Below are 8,265 nucleotides of genomic sequence, written 5' to 3' on the forward strand. Positions count from 1 at the left end.
TTAATTATGCCATTGATACTAATGGTTGTATCTGGCATGGTGGGGTAGGGACTTTTAGGTTTATGTGGCATTGAAGTTTTGTCTTCCTTAGTAAATGCACTTTTAAATTGTTCATTTAAAATATTTGATTGTGTTTGTGGATCACTATAAAGTAATCCATCTTTACCTCTCAAAGGTGAGACTCCTGATGTTTCAGTCTTTTTCCCTTTTATGTATTGCCAAAATGATTTTGGTTTTTCCTCCAGTTGTGGACTTATGATTTCTTCCATATATTTACTTTGGGCTTTCCTAATTTCTCTTTGAGCTGTTGCTTTAAGCTTTTTGTATTTATCTTTGTGGATTTGTTTCCCAGTTTTTTTAGCTTTATTAAATGCTCGTCTTTGTTTTTTACATAAACTATCAATTTCTTTATTTGCCCAGGGATTTGTACATTTAGATTTTGTCATTTTACTTGGTATATTATCATTGATGATTTTTATTATTCCATCTCTAAACTTAATCCACCACTGATCTATAGTAAGTTCTAATGTGGTCTGGCTTAGCAGATCATATATAAATGATTTGGTAATATTTTTATTTTTTTCTAAATCCACCTTCTTCCATAAGAAAATTTTATGGGGGCATTGCGTAGCTCTTTTAGGCTTACAAATGGCATCAACCAAAACTATGTTGTGATCCGATATACCGGGTATTGATTTAATTTTGGTTATAAGATTTGGTTGGTTGGTACAAAAGATGTCTAAAATATTATCTTTCCTGGTAGGAAAATTTACTAACTGATCCAAACCTAGATTGTTTAATAAATCTAAAAAGATTTCATTCATTTCGTAAAGAAAATGATTTAAAATTCCGTCAGACATGAACTCACAGGTCAATCAATTATTGCATGATTAGGTGAACAATTTTGAAATAGATCTTGACGTGGATCTTTAAAATCCGATCACAGTATACGTGAAGGAAAGGATTGTACCAAGTTTCAGGCCGAGTTCAAGCGTGAACTGCAGGTAAAAAAGTGGTATATTTGTTATTGAACTGTCTTTTACTATACACGAATATTGTAAGAGAGTAAAATATCGTTCCTGACTGATATATGAAACCAAACCAACCAGTGGAGGATCGAGAATTTTTTAGGAGGTGGGGGGGGGGGGGGGGCGCTTATTTTTTTGTTTGTTCTATAAGCATTGTGATAAAGGGGGCCCGGATCAAGTTTTGAACAAAAATCCCTGTGAATTTAAAGAAAAACAGGTAAGGGGGCCCATATGACCCCTGAACCCCTCTAAATCAATATCTGCCAACAAATTAAACCAAACCAGGTTTACGGATGGACTGACAGGGTTTATTTTAAATGCCCTACCTATAAACATAATTTTCAACAGAAGTCAAAACCTTAACATTTTAATTACCTTAATCTGTTCGAACAAATTTGTGTAATGAAAATGCTGTCATCCTCAGCTTCTGTATCGTAACCTCTTTCATCGACAGCTTCTATGTTGCAAGTGGGGAAAACCAGAGCGATGGGCCTATTTTATTTGCTCTCTTGATTTTCAACTCACTAAAAGGTGACATTTTAAAAAGAACTCAAACGAGTACACTCCGTTAAAAATATACAAAACTTTTTTCAATTGTCTTTTTTCTCTGAGGTGACGGAATTATAATTTTATAGATTATGAATTCATTTTGATTTCATTTAATAAACTCTTTTCCGAAGGAAAATATTCTTTTTTTATTTATATAGGCCTCAGAAATTGTGTGCTGGGGTGTAAAATAGTTATCCCATTCGTACATATGGATGGAGAGTTGCCTCATTGGCACTCATACCACATCTTCTTATATCTATATGGTATGTCAAAGTCAGATCACCACGCCGGCCTCCGGCCGTCGGGGCGATCTGACTCCCACATACCGCTTCCTTATGGGATAACTATTTGATATCAGTTTGATGACTGTTTTGAGGCACTAACTGTTCCGATTGACTTGCAACTTTGTATAATGTTGTGTGTGACCAATGATGTCTGACTGATGTGTGTTGGATTACAGATAACCGCTGACTGGTTAAATGGGAAAATGCAGTGACAAATATAAAAATGAACGGTCAATTTGCAAGTGACCACCAACACTACAAAATTATCAAAGTCATGTGACTTTGTTTCCAGGTGAGGTGCAATAAAGGTTTATTATCTATTCTAACAAAGGTTTATAAAATGTATTTTGATAGGATTTTTTATCAGCCACCAAGTTCTATGCAATCTTAGATTCAGTTGAAATTGAAATAGAAAAAGCGTCAACAGAAAATACAGAAATTATACTTTTATGAGATTTCAATATAAACTATTCACATATAGATATTTTTTTATTACGGTTGTCGGAAATCAAAAATGGAAGGACTGTATTAATTTTGATGGTTTAGAACAAATTGTACAGAAACCGATAAGAATAACATATAAATGTGCAACTAATTTAGACCATATTTATACTACCGATGTAGACCATACTATAGAAGTAAATGTACCTATAGTTATGCTGTCAGTGATCATAATCCTGTTTGCGTAACAAGAAAACTCTACCCAAAAATTTCAAAAATCGAGCTTTTATCCATAGAATACAGACCATTCAAACAAATTGATCAAAATAAATTTATTGAAAATTTAACAAATACTCCTTTTCATCTCAGATGTTGATGAAGCAGCTAAATAAATTTTTGTATAATCTATTTCTAAACACCCTAGACAAGCATTCTCCTCAGAAATTAAAAGGTTGAAAAATGCTCAACAACCAGAGTGGTGGACTTCTGATACAAATAGCGCTCGATACCAAAGAGATTATTTTCATAGAATTGGAGATAGATAATTATAAAATATGGCGTAATATTGTTTCATTTTTAGTAGAACAGGCAAAGAAAAATTATTTTCAAAATGATATTTCAAATTGTAAAGATATTAAAACTATTTGGAAGTATGTTGAAAGTTTAAATTAAAAAAAAACACATAATAATATTAAGTATTTAGAATATAAAAATAGTGTAATTGAAAATGATGTTGATATAGCAAATACATTTAATATGCATTTCACAAATATTGTTGGTAACAGATTATGTAATGATGATGAAGGTCCAATTTCGATGTACTCAACAGATTTGTGAAATCAAAGTTACAAAACGGTAATGGAAAATTCATTATACCAGAAATGAGTATGTTAGATGTAAAAATGTATTTAAAAATGAGACAAGTCTAAAGCAACTGGTTTAAATGATGTTGGACCAAACATTTTGAGTATGTGCAGTGATGTCATTGCACCAGCCGTAACACATTTATTTAATCTAAGCATCAAATGTGGTAAATATCCTAGTATTTTTAAAACTGCAAGAGTTTGCCCAATTTTTAAAAGTGTCGATGTTTGTAATCCTGATAATTATAGACCAATAGCAGTTTTGCCTTGTCTCTCCAAAATCATAGAACGACATATCACTGATAGTTTGTATATAATTATATTTAAATAGTAATGACCTTCTTAATACTACACAGTCAGGCTTAAGACCTAAACATTTAGGCACTACTGCACTTAATAAATTAGTAGATGAATGGTTAACAAATATAGACAATGGAGAGATAAACGGAGTTACATTTTTAGATTTAAAGAAAGCTTTTAATCTGGGTAATCATATAATTTTATTGAAAAAACTTGAATATTACAAAGTTTCAAATTGTACACTAGACTGGTTAAAGTCATACTTGTTTGAACGAATTCCACACGTGAAGGTCAATAACGTCATGTCTGATACTAAATACATAAAAACTGGTGTACCACAAGGCTTTATCCTTGGCCCTCTGTTATTTATTTTATACATCAATGATTTATCACTGAACATAGAAAATTCATTAATATATTTATATGCAGATGATTCTACTTGACATAGTAAATGTAATAATGTACAGGAGTAAAATGCTAACCTTCAAAATGATACTTATATAATTGAAAACGGGTGTTCGGAAAATTGTATGAAACTAAATGCCAAAAAATGTAAATCAATGCTTATCGGTTCAAAACAAAGGCTTTATTCAACTGGGAACAGTTTAGATATCAATATTTCAGATGAACGATTAGAGACTGTAGATTGTAAAAAACTTCTTGGCTCATATATCGACAAGAACCTAGCTAAATTGGAATGAGCAAATAGAGAAAATGTCCTGTACAATATCAACTAGAATCAACTTATTACAAAAAATACGAAAGTATTTACCTAAGCATTTACCTAACCATTTACATTAACATGTTGTATTCTGCCATTGTTTGATTATTGTTGCAATATATGGGATAGTTGCAATGAAAGTGGGATACATAAACATAAAATTTTATTAAAGAAATCTGCTAGGGTTATAGTAGAAGCTGACATAATGACATCCTCTATACTTTATTGTTTAATAGTTTAAATTGGTTGAATGTAGAAAAACGAATTCAGTATAAAAAGGCAATATTTGTATTGAAATCATTTAAGGATATGGTTCCTTACTGTTTACGAGAAAGCTTTCATTTTACTGATAATCATAATTATAATTTACGTTCAGCTGATGAAAAACTATTAAAACTTCCGAAGCGAGAAACAATTTTTTTGAAGAAACTTTTATATATTTTGGTTCTCAAATATGGAACAGTTTTCCAAATGAAATAAAGATGAGTAATACACTTGTATCTTTTAAAACAAAATATTTAAGACACTGGTCTAGATGTGTAAAAATTTATAATAGTAGAATAAATTATAAGGTTTTTACATGGTCAGTAAGAAAAGGTAATAATAGAAGAAAAAAACTGGAGTTATCATGTAATGGATATGTTGAAATTGTATGATTATGTAATATTCTGTAATATTAATAATTTTACACTTGATAAAAATATTATTTCAAAGATCGAAGAAAAAATATTTGATAAATATAAAAATTACTGGTGTATAAGGGTCGCTTCATATGGTCAAGGTTATAAGTTAAGAACATATAAGCTTTTTAATATAATTAAGAAGATGTGATATGAGTGCCAATGAGACAACTACCCATCCAAGTCACAATGTGAATCTTCATTTTGTATTGAACCATATTCGGAACAGAATTTACCACTGCGGTATCGTAGTGCTTTTTTCAAAATTTATTTGTGGAGTAGCACCTTTAAGAATTGGAACTGGTCGGTATGAAAGAAAAGAAGTTAATGAACGAACCTAGAGCTCTGGAATGAACCTGTTTTAACTGTACTAAAGAAATAGAAGATGAAAATCATGTGATTTTAAAATGTCCTGTATACATGTATAACGATTTAAGACAAAATATTTTCACTGTAGTGTCACTTTTTAATAATGATTTTATGGAATTAGCTGATGAAGATAAATTTATATTTTTATTCAGTAATAATATGATTTTTAATATTGTTGCCAAAACCAGCCACACTATTTTAATAAGAAGTGATTCTATAATATAAAGATAACTTGTATTTAAAAATATTAGAATTTTTATGAAAATTTGTATTTTATAATTTGTGTAAATGTATATATTTTAATAATATCATGAATATAGTCTCTTATAATTCTTTTGAGAATGGCACATACATTGTAACTTGTTTATTCTTGTTTTTTTCTTAATCGGAAATGTATTTTACTGTATATAATATATATGTTATGTATGTAGCGAGACTTAAATGAACTATTGAATCTTGATTCTTGAATCTTCAATTTTTTCATGAAGAAGGCAGATTAAATTATATGCTTTTTCATTAATACCTATATCAAATTGTATATTGTGTAATAACTATATATCATTATAGTATTGTATGTATGTACTTTATGAATATGTTATTATCATTTTGAGGACTCTCAGGAAGATTAGTTTTAACTAATAGGATTATCCTCTTGAAATAAATATTATTTATTTATTAATTTATATTATTTATATGATTAACCTCTTGCTTTGTTACGTAATCAAATCTGTCGCTTGTGTGTTAGGCTGATTGAGCGCTAATTGAAATGCCTTAATGATTAACTATTCTTTACAGTAAGAAAACTTAAGAATTATGAAAAGCTGTGACTTTATCTATTATTTATCAAAAGTATTATCTTGAAACAAATTTCCGTCATTGTGAAAATATAATGACACTTAAGAATAAGTCTTTAATTGAAAGAGTCTCATAAGTCAGCTGTGGCTGGATACCGATATTTAAATTTAACTTATTGGCAGTTAGATTTAAATCTTTTTTGTATTTTTATACTTATATTATGATGTGTGATATTGTTTTATATTGGCATGTGACACCGTATAATAAAACATTCTGTCTGTCTGTCTTAATTGTTATTTATAGCACAAATAGCACAAAAAGCTTTGTTAACAAAAATTGTTACATGTTAATAAAATTGAGACATTTATTTCGTTACCCAATTTGTCATTAAATAATTGAATTTATTTATTTTACATAAAATTTAAATGCAAATCTTATAAATAATTTAATAAGAAGTGATGTCCACTTTTGCCCTGTCACACATATCTTTTGTGTCAACAGTTTATAGTTTTTGTATCGCCTGTGACAAAAGTTGCAGAATGCCAGACATATGAATTATAATCTGGCGGTTTAAAAGCTATACATTTCAAAAGGTAGAAGACCTGGATGCTTCATACTTTGTATATAGATACCTTATGTTACGAAGTTTCCGTATGTGATATGTCCATTGTCCTTGACCCCATTTTCATGGTTCAGTGACTGCTTAATTTTTTTTTTCAAATGAAATACTTATAATGATATAATAACTATATTTGGTATATGGGTTCCTTACAACGTCTACATGTGCATCAGATAAGGACCTCATTAAAGGATCAGTGATCAAGGTTAAAGTTACGTGGTCAAGTCCGTATTTCCTAAACTATAAGCATTAGGTCAACTATATTTGGTGTAAAGAGTGAATGTAGGGTGTATATGTCCGATTGGCAGGTTTCATATCAGCTTATTAACCTCAATTTCATGGTTAATTGGACAATGCTTTTTTTTTTGCGGTGTGACCTATTTCACAAATACTATAAGCAATAGGGCAACTATATTTGGTGTATGGAATGATTGTAAGGTATACACGTCCGTCCAGCAGGTTTCAGCTGACCTTGACCTCATTTTCATGAAATATTGGACAATGTTTAGTTTTTGTGGTTTGATCTATTTCTCAGATACTTTAAGCAATATGTTTATTATATTTGGTGTATGGAACAATTGTAAGGTGTACATGTCTGTCTGGCATGGGTCATCTGTCGGTTACTTCTTTTTCATAGAACATTGATAATATTAAGCTTATGCGATACCTGTAGTAAAACCTTCATATTACAAACTTTCTACATAAATTCAATATTAAGTAAAACTTGCGAGACATTTCAGCGTGTGCACTCTTTTTATGCGTAGTGTTTTTTTTAACTTGTTTGTCTTTTCTTCGTCTTTCGTTTTTTGTCATGGCATTGTGACCAATTTGTTTGTCGCTTCTAGCATACGTATATTTGAGTTTTTTTGAGAAACTAGCTGTCTATAAGTCCAAGTAGCTGAAAAGTGTACATACTTTATCCACGTCGGAATATTTCAGTGATAAAAAAATAACAAATATAAAATATAAATTCAAAGTCTGATTGACATGCAGAATTGAAGGAACAAAATATAAAGTTACCAAAATGCAGAACGTGTGGTTTACTGGTTAAAACATCATTCCTTTGTTAACTTTTGTTAAGGCTAATACTAGTATAATAAATCGGGATGGGGTTGGAGTGTGGTAATTAAACCTGTTGAACTTTGAATTGAGCAAATTTTGGTTTTATATTTAAATAAATTTATAAGCATTTATAAACCTATAACATGAAATCAAACGGACCTTGAAAATTCGATTTCACTTGCTTGATATCTATTTACGTTTATATCGGGTTATCTGACCGTCGGCAGTCTTCGGGGTTAATCAGATGGCGTCTAGAGTAAAATATACACGAAATGCTGATACATATTATCGAATCCATGCATTGTTGATGGTTTTATTTTAGACTTTTTGTAATTAGGATATACGTTTTAGTATGTAATAAATCAAATATGAGAATTTGAGTCAAATCGGTGAACATGAATTTGACAGCTAAATTAATGCCCCTTTAATAAATAATGTAAATATAAGGATTATTGTTAATCGTACCATAAAATACATGTACATGTGTAAAAGTTGTACAATTCAGATCGATAACGGCTCGAAATGATAATAAAAATATTGAAATATATAAAATC

This window comes from Mytilus californianus, unplaced genomic scaffold (genome assembly GCF_021869535.1).
Source record: "Mytilus californianus isolate M0D057914Y unplaced genomic scaffold, xbMytCali1.0.p SCAF_11, whole genome shotgun sequence".
NCBI classification, from domain to species: domain Eukaryota; kingdom Metazoa; phylum Mollusca; class Bivalvia; order Mytilida; family Mytilidae; genus Mytilus; species Mytilus californianus.